The 16,779-nt window shown below is 27.9% G+C and overlaps 1 long non-coding RNA gene across 1 annotated transcript in view; it reads left to right on the top strand.

The window, feature by feature from the left end:
• The first annotated feature begins 8,421 nt into the window (after positions 1-8,421).
• LOC128701866 (uncharacterized) overlaps positions 8,422-16,779 on the top strand; it is a 328,709-nt gene continuing 320,351 nt past the window's right edge. The window contains exon 1 of the long non-coding RNA XR_011393946.1: positions 8,422-9,057. This is a non-coding gene — a long non-coding RNA (uncharacterized lncRNA). The remainder of the gene's footprint in view (positions 9,058-16,779) is intronic.

The raw sequence follows: 16,779 nt of genomic DNA on the forward strand, positions 1-16,779 counted from the left end.
TAAGATGACGGATACAGCAACGTAGCAACCGGCCTCTAACGGATACAGCAACGTAGCAACCGGCCTCTAACGGATACAGTAACGTAGCAACCGTAAGATGACGGATACAGCAACGTAGCAACCGGCCTCTAACGGATACAGCAAAGTAGCAACCGGCCTCTAACGGATGCAGTAACGTAGCAACCGTAAGATGACGGATACAGTAACGTAGCAACTGGCCTCTGACGGCAGCATCTGCATTGATAACATCAAAAGCTTCAATGGATGTACCTAGGGACAACGTAATAAAGTACTGCAGTACCATCCATAGCTGCAGCAGATACGACGGTAGTAACAACATCAACAAGACAAAAAACCAAAACAAAAACTGGGAACAAAAATAAAACAAAAAAAAAAATATTTGAAAGACGTTAAGGGAAAGCAACTGTATTTGTAGAGAGAAAAGGGAAAAAAGAAAAAAAAAAAATTCTAAAAAAGAAGAAGAAGAAAAAAGAAGAAAAAGAAGAAAAAAAAAAAAAGGGGAAAATTTTAAAAAAAAAAAGAAGAAGAAAAGAGAAGAAGAAAGAAAAGAAAAAAGAAGAAGAAGAAAAGAAAAAAGAAAAAAAAAAGAAAGAAGAAAAAAAAAGAAGAAGAAGAAGAACAAAAAAGAAAAAAAAAAAAAAGAAGAAAGAAAAGAAAAAAAAAAAAAATAAAGAAAAAAGAAAAAAAAAGGGGAAAAGAAAAAAAGAAGAAAAAGAAGAAAAAAAAAAAAAAATAATGGGGGAAAAAGAAAAAAGAAGGAAAAAAAGAAGAAAAAAGAAGAGGAAGGAAGAAAGAAAAAAAGAAGAAAAAAGAAGAAAAAAAAGAAGAAGAAGAAGAAGAAGTAAAAAGAAGAAGAAAAAAAAAGAAGAAGAAGAAGGAAGGGAAAAAAAAAAAAAAAAAAAAGAAGAAGAAGAAAAGGAAAAAGAAAAGGAAAAAAAGAAGAAAAAGAAAAAAGAAGAAAAGAAAAAAAGAAAAATAAAAAAAAAAGAAGAAGAAAAGAAAGAAGAAGAAGAAAAGAAGAAGAAGAAGAAAAAAGAAGAAGAAGAAAAAATAAAGAAGTGAAGAAGAAGAAGAAAAGAAGAAGAAGAAGAAAAAAAGAAGAATAAAAAAGGGAAAAAGGAAAAAAAAAAAGAATAAAAAGGAAAAAGGAAAGAAAAAAAAGAACAAAAAAGAAAAAAAAAAGAAAAGGAGAAAAAAGAAAAGGAAAAGAAGAAGAATAAGAAGAAAAAAAAAGAAGAAGAAAAAATAAAAGAAGAAAAAGGAAAAAGGAAGAAAAGGGGTGAAAAAAGAAATGAAGGTAAAAAAAGGAGAAAGAAGGAGGAATAAAAAAAGAAAAATAAAAAAGGAAAAGAAGAAGAAGAAAAAAAGAAAAATTAAAAGAAGAAGAAGAAGAATAAAGAAGAAGAAAAAGAAAGGAAAAAAGAATAAAAAGGAAGGGAAAAAAGGAAGAAGAAAAAAGGGGAAGAAAAAGAAAGGTTAAAGAAAGTGCCAAAAAGGGCCGAAAAAAGAAAAAAGAAGAAGAAAAAAAAAAAAGAAGAAAAGGAAAAGAAAAAGGGAAGAAAAGGAAAGGAAAAAAAAAGGGGGTTTAAGGAAAAGAAAGAAGAAGGAATAAAATGGAAAAAAAGGAAAAAAAAAGAATAAAAAAAAGAAAAGGGAATGGGGAAATGATATTAAAGAAGAAGAAAAGAAAAAAAAAAAAAGGAAAAAAAAAAGAAGAAGAAAAAAGTTATGGGGGAAAAAAAGGTAAAAAGAAGAAGAAAAAAAAGAAGAATGAAGAAAAGGGGGGGAGGAGGAATAAAGAAAAAAAAGAAAAAGGGAAAAAAAAGAAGAAGAAGAATTGGGAAAAAAGAAGAAGAAAAAGAAAAAAGAATAGTTAAAAAAAGAAGAAGAAAAGAAGAAGAAGAAGAAAGGGGGGGAAAGAAAGAAAGAAAAATTAGTTAAAAAGGAAAAAAGAAAGAAGAATAATTGGTTTTAAAAGAAAATAAAAAAAAAGGGAAGAAGAAGAAAAAGGGAAGAAGAAGAAAAAAGGAAGAAGAAGAAGAAAAAAAAGAAAAAGGGAATAAAAAAAAAAGGAAGAAAAAAAAAAAAAAAAATAAAACCATGAGAAGAAAAAAAAAGAAGAATAAAAAAAAAAAGAAAAAGAAAAAGGGAGAAAAAGAAGAAAAAAAAAAGAAGAAGAAGAAAAAGAAGAAAAGAAGAAAAATAAATAAAGAAAAAATGGGAAAAAGGGGGAAGAAAGGAAGAAGAGGAAAAAGGAAAAAAAAAAATAAGGGAAGAAGAAAAAAAGGGAGGAAGAAAAAGGGAAACAAAAAAAGAAAAAAAAAAAAAAAAAAAAAGAAGAAAAAGGAAGAAAAAAGGGAAAAGAAGGAAAAAGAAGAAAAAAATAATTAAAAAAGAAGAAAAGAAATAAAGAAAAAGAAAAAAAAAGGAAAAAAAAAGAAAAAAAAAAAAAAAAAAGGGGAAAAAAAGGAAAAGAAAAAAAAAAAAGGAGAAAAAAAGAAAAAGGCGGGAAAAAAAAAAAAAAAGAAAAAGAAAAAAAAAAAAGAAAAAAGAAAAGAAGGGCAAAAAAAATAAAAAAAAAAAAAAAGAAGAAGAAAAGGGAAAGAAAAAATAAAAAAATATGAGAAAGGAAAAAAAAAAGAAGAATGAAAAAGAAAGAAGAAAAAAAAAAAAAGAAAAAAAAGGGAAGAAAAAAAAAGAAAAAAAGAAAAAAAAAGAAGAAAAAGGGAAGAAAAAAAAAAGAAAAGAAAGAAGAAAAAAGAAAAAAAAGAAAGGAGGAAAAAGGAAGAAGAAGAAGAAGAAGAAGAAGAATAAAAAAGAAGAAAAAGAAGAAAAAAAAAAAAATTAAGGAGGAAAAGAAGAAAAGGGAAAAAGAAAGAAGAATAAAAAGAAGAAGAAAAAAAAGAATAAAGAAATAAAGAAGAAGAAGAAGAAAAGAAGTTAAAAAAATAAAAAGAAAGAAGAAAAAAGGGAAGAAGTTAAAGAAAAAGGGAAGAAAAAAGGAAAAAGAAGAAGAAGGGAAGAAGAAAAAGGGAAGAAAAAAGAAAAAAGAAAAGAAGAAGAAGAAGAAGAAAAACCAAGAAAAAAGAAAAAGAAAAAAAAAAGAAGAAAAGAAGAAGAAAAAGAAGAAAAAAAAAAAAGGGGGAATAAAAAAATACAAAAGAATGGGGTTAAAAGGCAAAAAAAAAAAAAGAAGAAGCTAGTTAAAAAAAGAAGAAAAAAAAAAGGAGAAGAAGAAAAGGAGAAGAAAAAAAGAAAAGAAAAAGGGAAAAGAAGAAAGAATAGAAGTAAAGAAGAAGAAAAAAAAAAAAGAAAAAAGAAAAAAAAAGAAGGAGAAGAAGAAGAAGAAGAAGAAGAAGAAGAAGAAAGAAGAGGAAGAAGAAGAAGAAGAAGAAGAAGGAAGAAGCTAAAAAGAAAAAGGGAAGAAAAAGGGAAAAAAGAAGAAAAAAGAAAATAAAAAGAAGAAAAGAAAAAAAAAAGAAGATGAAGAAGGAGAAGAAGAAGAAGAAGAAATTAAAAGAAGAAGAAAAATTTGAACAAGAAAAAGACGATCAAGAAAATAGAAGACGAAGAGCATCATATAACTTACCCGATGGAATCTTACTTTACTGAAGGAGAGTTTCACTTAATGTTTGTGTTATACTAGACACCCTCTACGAATGTTCCATTATTATTATTATTATTATTATTATTATTATTATTATTATTTTTAAATTTTTAATTTTTAAATTTATTAATACTATTATTTTTTATTATTATTACTTAATCCCTTATTTTTAAATTAAAATTAAAATTATTATTATTATTATTATTATTATTTTTAAATTATTATTATTATTATTATTATTATTATTATTATTAATTATTATTATTAAAATTTATTATTTTTATTATTATTTTTAAATTATTATTCCCACTATTTTTTATTATTATTTTTTAATTATTTTATTAATTATTTTATTATTATTATTTTTAAATTTTTAAATTTTTAAAATTATTAACATTATTTTTTATTATTATTATTATTGTTTATTTTATTTTTATTATTATTATTTTTAAATTATTATTTTATTATTTTTATTATTATTATTATCATTTTTTTTTTATTATTATTTTTTATTATTATTATTATTTATTATTATTATTATTATAATAAAATTTTTTATTATTATTAAAATTATTATTATTTAAATTATTATTATTTTTATTATTATTATTATTATTATTATTTTATTATTATTATTATTATTATTTTTAAATATTATTATTTTTTAAATTATTATTATTTTTATTATTTTTTTATTTTATTTTTTATTAACATTATTATTATTTTTTATCATTATTATTAATATTATTATTTATTAAAAATCCCAAAAATTATTATTATTATTATTTATTATTATTATTATTATTATTTTTAAATTATTATTATTATTATTTTATTATTAATTTTTATTATTATTTTTATTTTAATTTATTTTTAAATTTTTATTATTTTTTATTATTTTTAAATTTTTTAAATTATTTTTAAATATTATTATTATTATGATAATTTTATTATTACTATTATTATTATTATTAAAATTATTATTATTATTGTTATTATTATTTTTAAATTATTATTATTATTATTATTATTATTATTATTATTATTATTATTATTATTATTATTATTACTATTATTATTATTATTATTATTATTATTATTATTATTATTATTATTATTATTATTATTATTATTGTTGTTATTACTATTTTTATTATTATTATTATTATTATTATTATTATTATTACTATTATTATTATTATTATTATTATTATTATCATTATTATTATTGTTATTATTACTATTATTATTATTATTATTATTATTATTATTATTATTATTATTATTATTAATATTATTAATATTATTATTATTATTATTATTTTTTCTATTATTATTATTATTATTATTATTATTATTATTATTATTATTATTATTATTATTATTATTATTATTATTATTATTTTTATTATTGTTACTCTTCTTCTTCTTCTTCTTCTTCTTCTTATTATTATTATTATTATTATTATTATTATGATTATTATTACTATTATTATTATTATTATTATTATTATTACTATTATTATTATTATTATTATTATTATTATTATTATTATTATTATTATTATTATTATTATTACTCTTCTTATTATTATTATTATTATTACTATTATTATTTTTATTATTATTATTATTATTATTATTATTGTTATTATTATTATTATTATTATTATTATTATTATTATTTTTTTATTGTTATTACTATTATTATTATTATTATTATTATTATTATTATCATTATTATTATTATTATTATTATTATTATTATTATTTTTTTTTTTTTATTTTTTTTTATTACCACACTGGCCGATTCCCACCAAGGCAGGGTGGCCCGAAAAAGAAAAGCTTTCACCATCATTCACTCCATCACTGTCTTGCCAGAAGGGTGCTTTACACTACAGTTTTTAAACTGCAACATTAACACCCCTCCTGTAGGTAGTAGGTTGGTAGACAGCAACCACCCAGGGAAGTACTACCGTCCTGCCAGATGACTGTGGAACAGAAACCTGTAACTGTTTTGCATGATGGTAGGATTGCTGGTGTCTTTTTCTGTCTCATAAACACGCTAGATAACAGGGATATCTTGCTACTCCTACTTACACTTTAGTCACACTTCACAGACATGCACATGCATATATATATACATACATCTAGGTTTTTCTCCTTTTTCTACATAGCTCTTGTTCTTCTTTATTTCTTCTATTGTCCATGGGGAAGTGGAAAAGAATCTTTCCTCCGTAAGCCATGCGTGTCGTATGAGGCGACTAAAATACCGGGAGCAATGGGCTAGTAACCCCTTCTCCTGTAGACATTTACTAAAAAAGAGAAAAAAGAAAAACTTTATTATTATTATTATTACTATTATTATTATTATGATTATTTTTATTATTATTATTACTATTATTATTATTATTAGTATTATTATTATTATTATTACTATTATTATTATTTTTATTATTATTATTATTATTATTATTATTATTATTATTATTATTATTATTATTATTATCATTATTATTATTATTATTATTATTATTATTATTATTTTTATTATTATTATTACTACTACTACTACTAATAATAATAATAATATTATTATATTTTTATTATTGCTACTAATATTATTATTATTATTACTATTATTATTATTATTATTATTATTATTATTATTATTATTATTATTATTATTATTATTATTATTATTATTATTATTATTATTATTACTGCTACTAATATTATTATTATTATTATTATTATTATTATTATTATTATTATTATTATTATTGTTATTATTATTATTATTATTATTATTACTATTATTATTATTATTATTATTATTATTATTATTATTATTATTATTATCATTATTATTATTATTATTATTATTGTTATTATTATTACTATTATTATTATTATTATTATTATTATTATTATTATTATTATTATTATTATTATTATTATTATTATTATTATTATTATTATTAATTCTGAATAACTTTTCGTATTTAATTACACCACTTTTTGCACTGAATAACATAAGAACGTAAGAAAGAAGGAACACTGCAACAGGCCTACTGGCCTATGCGAGGCAGCTCAAATTCTCCCACCAGCTTAAGCCAATGCCTTAACCTAGTGGGGTCAGCCACGTCACTTAAGGGATGAGCAGAGCATCCGACCTAGTAGCACAAGCTAGTCAGGTCCAACTCATACCTACACACACCCACTCATGTAGGGTTTTTAGATGCTGGGTATTTGGTTATTGTGAGGCCTCTGATGATGTTATTCACCAGAGAATACCTTGCAATATTTCCCTCCAGTTTACGTCAAACAAGACCATATTCCCAAATTTGTCTGCTGATGTAAGGACTACTGAGGACAGGAACGGCAGTGTGAACAGCACCACTAACAGGCGTGTGACTGGAGAGGTATTAGGGACAACCAATTGGAATGAAGAGTTCTCATATATAATAATTCTTCAAGCATTTATTTATATTTTTATTCGAAGTATTACGAAACACATTATTTATTTTCATATCTGTTACCTGTGAAGTTTAATTAATGCCAAGTGTTTAGATTTTTAAAAGATAATTCAAAATATTGCGAATATTGCATGCATATATATATATATATATATATATATATATATATATATATATATATATATATATATATATATATATATGTACAAACACTGATCTCTGGGTGAAGGAGACTCGAACCAACGAACCTTAGGACAAGGTACGTAGTGCTTTACCAATCTACCCACACTGGACAATACCTTGGCGTGTAGCTTGCGCTACACGTTTGATCTAAGGCAGCCAGCTTTCAGGAAGAAGGCTTATAGTTTTTCATCTCATCCCCTGCATGCATCAGCCTTACTGGAGATTTGAATTGCTCTCGCGAATTCCTTGCATTGTTCAAATCTCTAGTAAGGCTGATGCATGCAGGTGATGAGATGAAAAGCTGTAAGCCTTCTCCCTGAAAGCTGGCTGCCTTGGATCAAAGGTGTAGCGCATGCTACACGCCAAGGTATTGTCCAGTGTGGGTAGATTGGTAAAGCACTGCGTACCTTGTCCTAAGGTTCGTAGGTTCGAGTCTCCTTCACCCAGAGATCAGTGTTTGTGTATATTTCGCCTGCTCTAGCGAATTCCTTGCATATATATATATATATATATATATATATATATATATATATATATATATATATATATATATATATATAATTTAACTGATACTAAAACAGAGAAGGAACATATGGGTGTACTCACTTATATGTACTCTCCTATAAGGGGTTGCAGGAGTCTAGTCGTGGCCCGGTGGCCTGGTGGCTGAAGCTCCCGCTTCACACACGGAGGGCCCGGGTTCGATTCCCATCGGGTGGAAACATTCGACACATTTCCTTACACCTGTTGTCCTGTTCACCCAGCAGCAAATAGGTACCTGGGTGTTAGTCGACTGGTGTGGGTCGCATCCTGGGGGACAAGATTAAGGACCCCAATGGAAATAAGTTAGACAGTCCTCGATGACGCACTGACTTTCTTGGGTTATCCTGGGTGGCTAACCCTCCGGGGTTAAAAATCCGAACGAAATCTTATCTTATCTTATCTCCTGGCTCTCACCTCTTCGCTGGTGGCTAGTAGGTCCACTCTCTCGGATACAAGAGCCTTGTGTATGTATGTGTGTGTGTGTGTGTGTGTGTGTTTTCCCTGGCTGCCGCGTAGTGCCACCCCCAGTGTGTGTTCCCAGGCTGGCCCTCCCAGCTGGCAGCATCCGGCAGTCTCGTCCGAGCTCCTGGGGGGGTTACACGCATTCAAAGTCGTTCCTTCTGCTGCCCCCTCCTTCGGCGTTGTTTACGTCCTCTTCCCTCGGCTGCTCCGACAGTGCCACTATCGCTACCTACTGCCTGTGTATCCTTTCAGAACCGCCTGGGTGCGTTGTAAATTCTTTCGCAGTAGAGTAAGTGACGTATGACGCTCACTGAAGTCGTATCTACCAATATGTGATGTGGAGGGGTGATCAACCTTTTTGGAATCTCTCATATATTCTTCTAAAGGGATCATAATAATCCACAAGAAAGGTGTGCTTAACTGCAGTGAATTTCCCAAGCTAAAGAAAAATATTCGGTCATCTTTTTTTACAAGGAACTATAGTGTTAATTAACATAATATTAGTACCCAGTAGATTTTTTGACCAGAGAAGAAACATTTACTCCGCAAAACTTACTCTAAAGGAAATGAATTCACGTTTGAGCAAGATAAGTTGTATTTGAAATAAGAGTAATATTTTGCATCGCAGAACTTAATGAACTTTTTAAATACTTCAGAAACACAAGGAACAGATTTTAGGATTACAGAGTTTGAGAGAAACATAGTTGTTAGAACGAGTCGCCCTTCTGTGGTGGTAGCGATTATGACCAGCATCTAGTCAAGGTAGGTTAAAAGTTGTTCATGGAGCATTTTTAAGCACACATTTTGGAACAGTGTTCCAAAGAGTTTTCCTGGAATAATGTTCAAACACATTGTTCACGTACAGGGTAAAGAGCTATTAATGTACAGTGTTCAAGACCAATTGTTCAGAAATAGTGTTCAAGCTCTTTACCCTGTACGTGAACAGTGATATTGAACATTATTCCAGCAAAACTCTTTGGAGCACTGTTCCAAAGAGTTTTGCACATTGTTATGCACAATGCTCAAGTTCATTGTTCAGCAATATTGTTCAATCAAACAATTCATGCAGATTATTCACCTACGCATATTCTAGGCAATACATCACCGAGAAAAATACTCCCTCATGAAAAAATATATTATTTTCAATCGAAATGTATATAAAAACTACTATCATTGATATCCTTGTCGCTTTAAAATGAATTCCTTCTCTTTAAATATTTAATAAATTTGTGCTTTTCTTTAGCAGATGATAATTTCTAATTTAGAGGCAGTGAAATAAAAAAAATATTTACTGTTGGAAAGACGCTAATCGTATTAACAGCAAATATCTAACCAGACACGTGTTTAACATGATGTCATGTATACAGAAAGAGATATTTTCAGAGTCTGGGAAACCCTCCCTATTTATGATCCTTCTCTCTCCTTTATGAATCTCCCTTTTTGTAAAGGGACACCCTCCCTTGTCCCTTAGAAGCACCCTTGTACGGGAAAATATCTCCAAGCTGGAGATCACAACATTTTTAGGGATAATACTCGACCAGCTTTATCAATAAAATCCTTGACTGCATGCATCCTCCTTATATTTATGACTCTTTTCACAATTCTATTTCATCAATGGAATTCACTGTTATGTTCAGTTCTTCACACAGATTTTTAGTCTCTATTCTGGGCAGATTAAGAGAAGATTCAGAGAAGAGTATTTTGAAGATTGTTTCTTCGTGAGCCCTGAATGTGTACAGCACAACACTAGGGACAGAAAACTGCTCCACCACTGCACACATAAGAAGACTCGGCTATCGGAAACAAGCTACAGACGTTTTAACTTACTAAAGAATGCCTTTCCACAAAAATATGTAAAAAAAAAAAAATATCTACTGTACTGATAAGCTGATCAAGTGGGCACATGGACAACACCTGATTATCTTTATTTTAAAGACGTATCGGTCCCTCAACCTTGAAGAATTATAAACAATTGAAGATGAGGTAATCAGTCCCACAGCCTTGATAAAACATTCAGCACCATAGTCTTGATATATAAGATTCATGAAGACTAAGGCGCTAAACATCTTCAAGACAGAGGAACTAATTACATAATCTTCAAAATAAAGATACCCAGGTGTCTAATTTTATAAAAATTATATGAAAAATATATACCGCTGTATACCAAAGGTTCAAAACTTCAACTTAGACGTATAAGGAATGGATGGAGCAGTGTGTAGGGGCATATATATATATTTATATATATATATATATATATATATATATATATATATATATATATATATATATATATATATATATATATATATATATATATATATATATATATATATATATATATATATATATATATATATATATATATATATATATATATATATATATATATATATATATATATATATATATATATGCAATAAGATTACAGTAAACAGGTGATTTCAAAATATGCAAAACAACAACTCTGAAAGAATAGAGAAATTCCAAGCGCTTTCGTGACTACTCACATTATCAAGGAAGTCACGAAAGCGCTTGGAATTTCTCTATTCTTTCAGAGTGGTTGTTTTGCATATATATATATATATATATATATATATATATATATATATATATATATATATATATATATATATGTGTGTGTGTGTGTGTGTGTGTGTGTGTGTGTGTGTGTGTGTGTGCCGTGCCGAATAGGTAAAACTGGTCAATTAGCAAGAACTCACTGTTTGTTATACGTTTAAAGATATATTATTTTCATTGATGTTAATGTAAAAATTTATAATTTTGTACAAAAAGAACCTTAGAAAACTAACCTAACCTTATTATAACAAGCACAATTTAATTGAGCCTAATGCAACTAAATATATTTTAGATATGCTTACAATAATTTAATTGTAAACAAACACAATGAAATATATTTTTTCATTAGATTCAGAATGATTTTTGCGAAATTATTGCATCCTAAATTTTCGTTTGTATTATTCGGCAAGAACAGCGTTGCTATTAAAGCCAAAATCCTAAGTTTTACCTATTCGGCACAACATATACATATATAACTCCATCGAGCCTTCCGTGGGTATTCACTGGAGGCATCAAAGTTGCCACGACAGTATATCGAAAAGATACACATACTGTTTTTAAAATTCTGTTTAATCGTACTTGTTACATTTGCTTTAGTTTCAAACAGTTTGACCTCGAAATATAGTACTTATGTGATTATTTCATAAACATTACTATCCAAAGTTTAGATACTACTGAAGACTGCAAGACATTCTCAGCAAGGAGTTCTTGTCGTACAAAGGAACCTTAAATACATCCATTTAATTTGTTTGTTACCTCTAAAGTTTCTCTTATAAGCTGACCAGAGTTGAAAATTTGAAGCCGATAGGACAAGACGTTCTGAAGTAATAAGTAGAAGCCTTTTAGGAAGTTAGATGGACGAGAACTTTGTAGCTAACCATAGGACAGTTGTAACATCAAGATATGACGCCTTAAATAAAATTAAAGTCTTTAAAAATAATTTAACTTCGATATCATTCAACTCTAAAGTTTTGGTTCTTGCTCTCTGATCCTGTGTTTTTTTTTTTTTATCTTTTCCAGCTGCAATGCTCAGTATATGGGCAGCACTATGCGCTAGCATTCACAAACACGCATCAGAAACACTGACTTACACATAGAATCATTGAGATTCTATGTAAGTCATGTCGTACTGACTATGTTAGGTAAGACACATATGCAACAGTTAGGTATCTTTATTTCGAAACGTTTCACCTACACAGTAGGCTTCTTCAGTCGAGTACAGAAAAGTTGATAGAAGCAGAAGATACTTGAAGACGATGTAATTAATCCATCACCCTTAAAGTTTTGAGGTGGTCAGTCCCTCAGTCTGGAGAAGAGCATTGTTCCGTTGTCTGAAACAATATATATTGTTTTTTATACCATTTTAATGTTCATTCGTACTGACTATCATCCTTTCAGTACCAAACATTTACTCTCACACACTTCAGATTACTGACCTTTGCCCCATTGTAGACTTGACCTTTTTGTCTGGAAATCCCTGTGCATATAGACGATGAGATCACAGCTGAACAATTCAACTGCAGCAATGCACCAGCACATACAGTCTAATAGTTATAACAATTAGGCTCTAGTGTATATTCTGAGATATATTTCGTTATTATGAAGAATATAAAGTGACGATCACTAAGCTTGGACAAAATACAAATAACCCGCATCCGTTGGATTTAATGGTAAAAGTCAGAGCGAAACTTTGTCGACGGTTTCAGTCCACTGAGTGCCGGTTCTCTGTTCAGCGTTCTTTGTCGTGTTTTCTATTATTTTATTAATAAAGTATATACTTGAAGTAGCTGTGTATTATAAATCATTTTTAATTTAAGAAGAATAATTATTTTTATATTATATTAACAATGTTTATCATTATAAATCAGAACCTAATTTTCTGACTTTAATTTTAATTTGCATAACTTCTAAGACCACATAACAATTATTGTTTTAAAGCAGTGATAATTTGACACTGAATTTTCTGAAACATCTGGAAAAAGATAGCGACATTAAGCTTTATGTTACTATTCCTGACACACACACACACACACACACTATATATATATATATATATATGTCGTGCCGAATAGGCAGAACTTGCGATCTTGGCTTAAATAGCAACGCTCATCTTGCCGTATAGGACAAGAGAAAATTTGTGTATGCAATAATTTCGCCAAAATCATTCTGAACCTAACGAAAAAAATATATTTCACTGTGTTTGTTTAGTATTAAATTATTGTAAAGAAATCTAAAATATATTTAGTTGGGTTAGGCTAAAATAAATTGTTCTTTTTATAATAAATAAGGTTAGGTAAGTTTTCTAAGTTCCTTTTGGTGCAAAATTATAATTTTTTACATCAACATTAATGAAAAAATATATCTTTAAACGTATAAGAGAAAATTTTAGAAAGGACTTAATTTTAAATGAGTTCTTGCTAATTGACCAGTTTTACATATTCTGCACTACATATATATATATATATATATATATATATATATATATATATATATATATATATATATATATTATATAGGGAGGTACCACCTCTAGAACTGTTATGGGGACCCTCATCCTCAGAGAAAAGAATAAACTTGCTTCTGGGAAAACTCAAGATTCTCCCTGAAGCTGTTTGAGAATTTTCTCCTACCACCCCCTATATTATGTATATATATTTTATTTAAAGACAAAATACATTGACAAAACATTCACAAAAATATGATACAAAGTAAAACAACATAGGTAACTCAGAGCTACATCTCGAATACTTCGTCCAGCTCCCCTGCGGTGGGCCGCGTGCCCAGAATGCTGCAGGCATTTCCTCTCTGGATCGCAACACTGAGTCTCTGAAAGAGGAAGCTGGTCGCCCTGTGGTCCTTGGTTTCTATGATGAGCTTTTCACCCAGCTCTTTGAGGAACTTTAGAGCACACTTGCCCCATGCTCCAAGGGTCTCCGACCCTATTGGAATGAAGTTATAGCAAGGGGGAAGGTCTTCATATTTTCGGATCTTCTGGGTCTCCCTGTGGCTGGCAGCTCCACCCCCTTCCACTACAGAGTATGGCAAGTAGGTGTCTGCCAATGTGGCAGCACAGGTGTAGTCCCAGGCAATCTGCTTTCCATCCTTCCAGGGTAGCATAGTGGCTCCATCAGGACGCTTTTGACTTCCATCAGACCTCTGTACTTGGGGTTCCCGTTGAGCTGGGCAACGGGCTGTGGCGAGGCTTCTCTTTATTATGTCATTGATCTCCTCATGTCTGGCATACTTCCCTTCTGCTGTGTGGCACACGAGACCATGGAGTCCGAATTGATCAGCTGTCGCCCTGCCGCAAATACACCTATGTTCGGTGAGGATGGGGGCGGCTAGGCGAAGAGCAACACCAATCCGAATGGCCTGTGGGTCGAGACGGGTGCCCAGGGAGGAATTGGGAACAGCTAACAGGAAATCTCCTGAGTGTGGTGCCTTCACTGCCAGGAGACGAGCTTTGTTCTTTCCTGAAGCATTGGAAATATATATATATATTTATATATATATATTTATATATATATATATATTTATATATATATATATATATTTATATATATATATATATTTATATATATATATATTTATATATATATATATATGCAATAAGATCACAGGTGATTTCAGAATATGCAAAACAACCACTGTGAAAGAATAGAGAAATTCCAAGTGCTTTCATGACTACTCACATTATCAAGGAACAATAAAAGTAATGCATCAGAGGAAGTCATATAAAGGGTCTAGACCACACCGCACTATCACATCCCACAGCAAAGCAACACCTGACGCGCGACTCATAAGAAAGGGAAAACTGCAGCAGGCCCGCTGGTTCAACTAGACAGGTCCTTCACTCAACCCTCGAACAAACTATTCCACCCAAGAATTAAGAATTTTAAAATTTATTATTTGTCCAATGTATTATTAAATTCTTCCCAAATTCTATTAATTATAAATAGATCTAATTTATATACAGCAAAGGAAATATTATTATTCATATTATAATCATATATATATATATATATATATATATATATATATATATATATATATATATATATATATATATATATATATATATACATATATATATATATATATATATATATATATATATATATATATATATACATATATATATATATATATATATATATATATATATATATATATATATATATATATATATATATATATATATATATATATATATATATATGAGGGGTGTTAATGTTGCATTTTAAAAACTGTAGTGTAAAGCACCCTTCTGGCAAGACAGTGATGGAGTGAATGATGGTGAAAGTTTTTCTTTTTCGGGCCACTCTGCCTTGGTGGGAATCGGCCAGTGTGATAATATATATATATATATATATATATATATATATATATATATATATATATATATATATATATATATATATATATATATATATATATATATATATATATATATATATACATATATAAATTTATATATATGTATATATATATATATATATATATATATATATATATATATATATATATATATATATATATATATATATATATATATATATATATATATATATATGTGTGTGTGTGTGTGTGTGTGTGTGTGTGTGTGTCGTGCCGAATAGGCAGAATTTGCGATCTTGGCTTAAATAGCAACGTTCATCTTGCCATAAGACAAGTGAAAATTTGTGTATGCAATAATTTCGCCAAAATCATTCTGAACCTAACGGAAAAAATATATTTCACTGTGTTTGTTTAATATTAAATTATTGTAAACAAATCTAAAATATATTTAGTTGGGTTAGACTAAAATAAATTGTTCTTGTTATATTAAGGTTAGGTAAGTTTTCTAAGATTCTATTGGTGCAAAATTAAAAATTTTTACATAAACATTAATGAAAAAAATATATCTTTAATCGTATAAGAGAAAATTTTAGAGAGAACTTAATTTTAAATGAGTTCTTGCTAATTGACCAGTTTTACATATTCGGCACGACATATATATATATACATATACATAGCAGGTTGGTAGACAGAAACCGCCCATGGAGGTACTACCGGTCTGCCAAGTGAGTGTAAAACCAAAGCTTGTAATTGTTTTACATGATGGTAGGATTGCTTGTGTCCATTTTTTTGTCTCATAAATATGCAAGGTTTCAGGAACGTCTTGCTACTTCTACTTATACCTAGGTCACACTACACATACATGTACAAGCATATATATACACACACCCCTCTGGGTTTTCTTCTATTTTCTTACTAGTTCTTGTTCTTGTTTATTTACTCTTACCTCCGTGGGGAAGTGGAGCAGAATTCTTCCTCCGTAAAACATGCGTGTTGTAAGAGGCGACTAAAATTCCAGGAGCAAGGGGCTAGTAACCCCTTGTCCTGTACATATTACTAAATGTAAAAGGAGAAACTTTCGATTTTCCTTTTTCCACACCCCACCTCGGTGGGATACGGCCGGTGTGTTGAAAGAAAGAAATATATATATATATATATATATATATATATATATATATATATATATATATATATATATATATATATATATATATATATATATATATATATATATATATATATATATATATATATATATATATATATATATATATATATATATATATATATATATATATATATATATATATATATATATATATATATATATATTTATATATATATATATATATATATATATATATATATATATATATATATATATATATATATATATATATATATATATATATATATATATATATATATATATATATATATATATATATATATATATATATATATATATATATATATATGTCGTGCCGAATAGACAGAACTTGCGATCTTGGCTTAAATAGCAACGCTCATCTTGCCATATAGGACAAGTGAAAATTTGTGTATGCAATA

This window comes from Cherax quadricarinatus, chromosome 69 (assembly GCF_038502225.1).
Source record: "Cherax quadricarinatus isolate ZL_2023a chromosome 69, ASM3850222v1, whole genome shotgun sequence".
NCBI classification, from domain to species: domain Eukaryota; kingdom Metazoa; phylum Arthropoda; class Malacostraca; order Decapoda; family Parastacidae; genus Cherax; species Cherax quadricarinatus.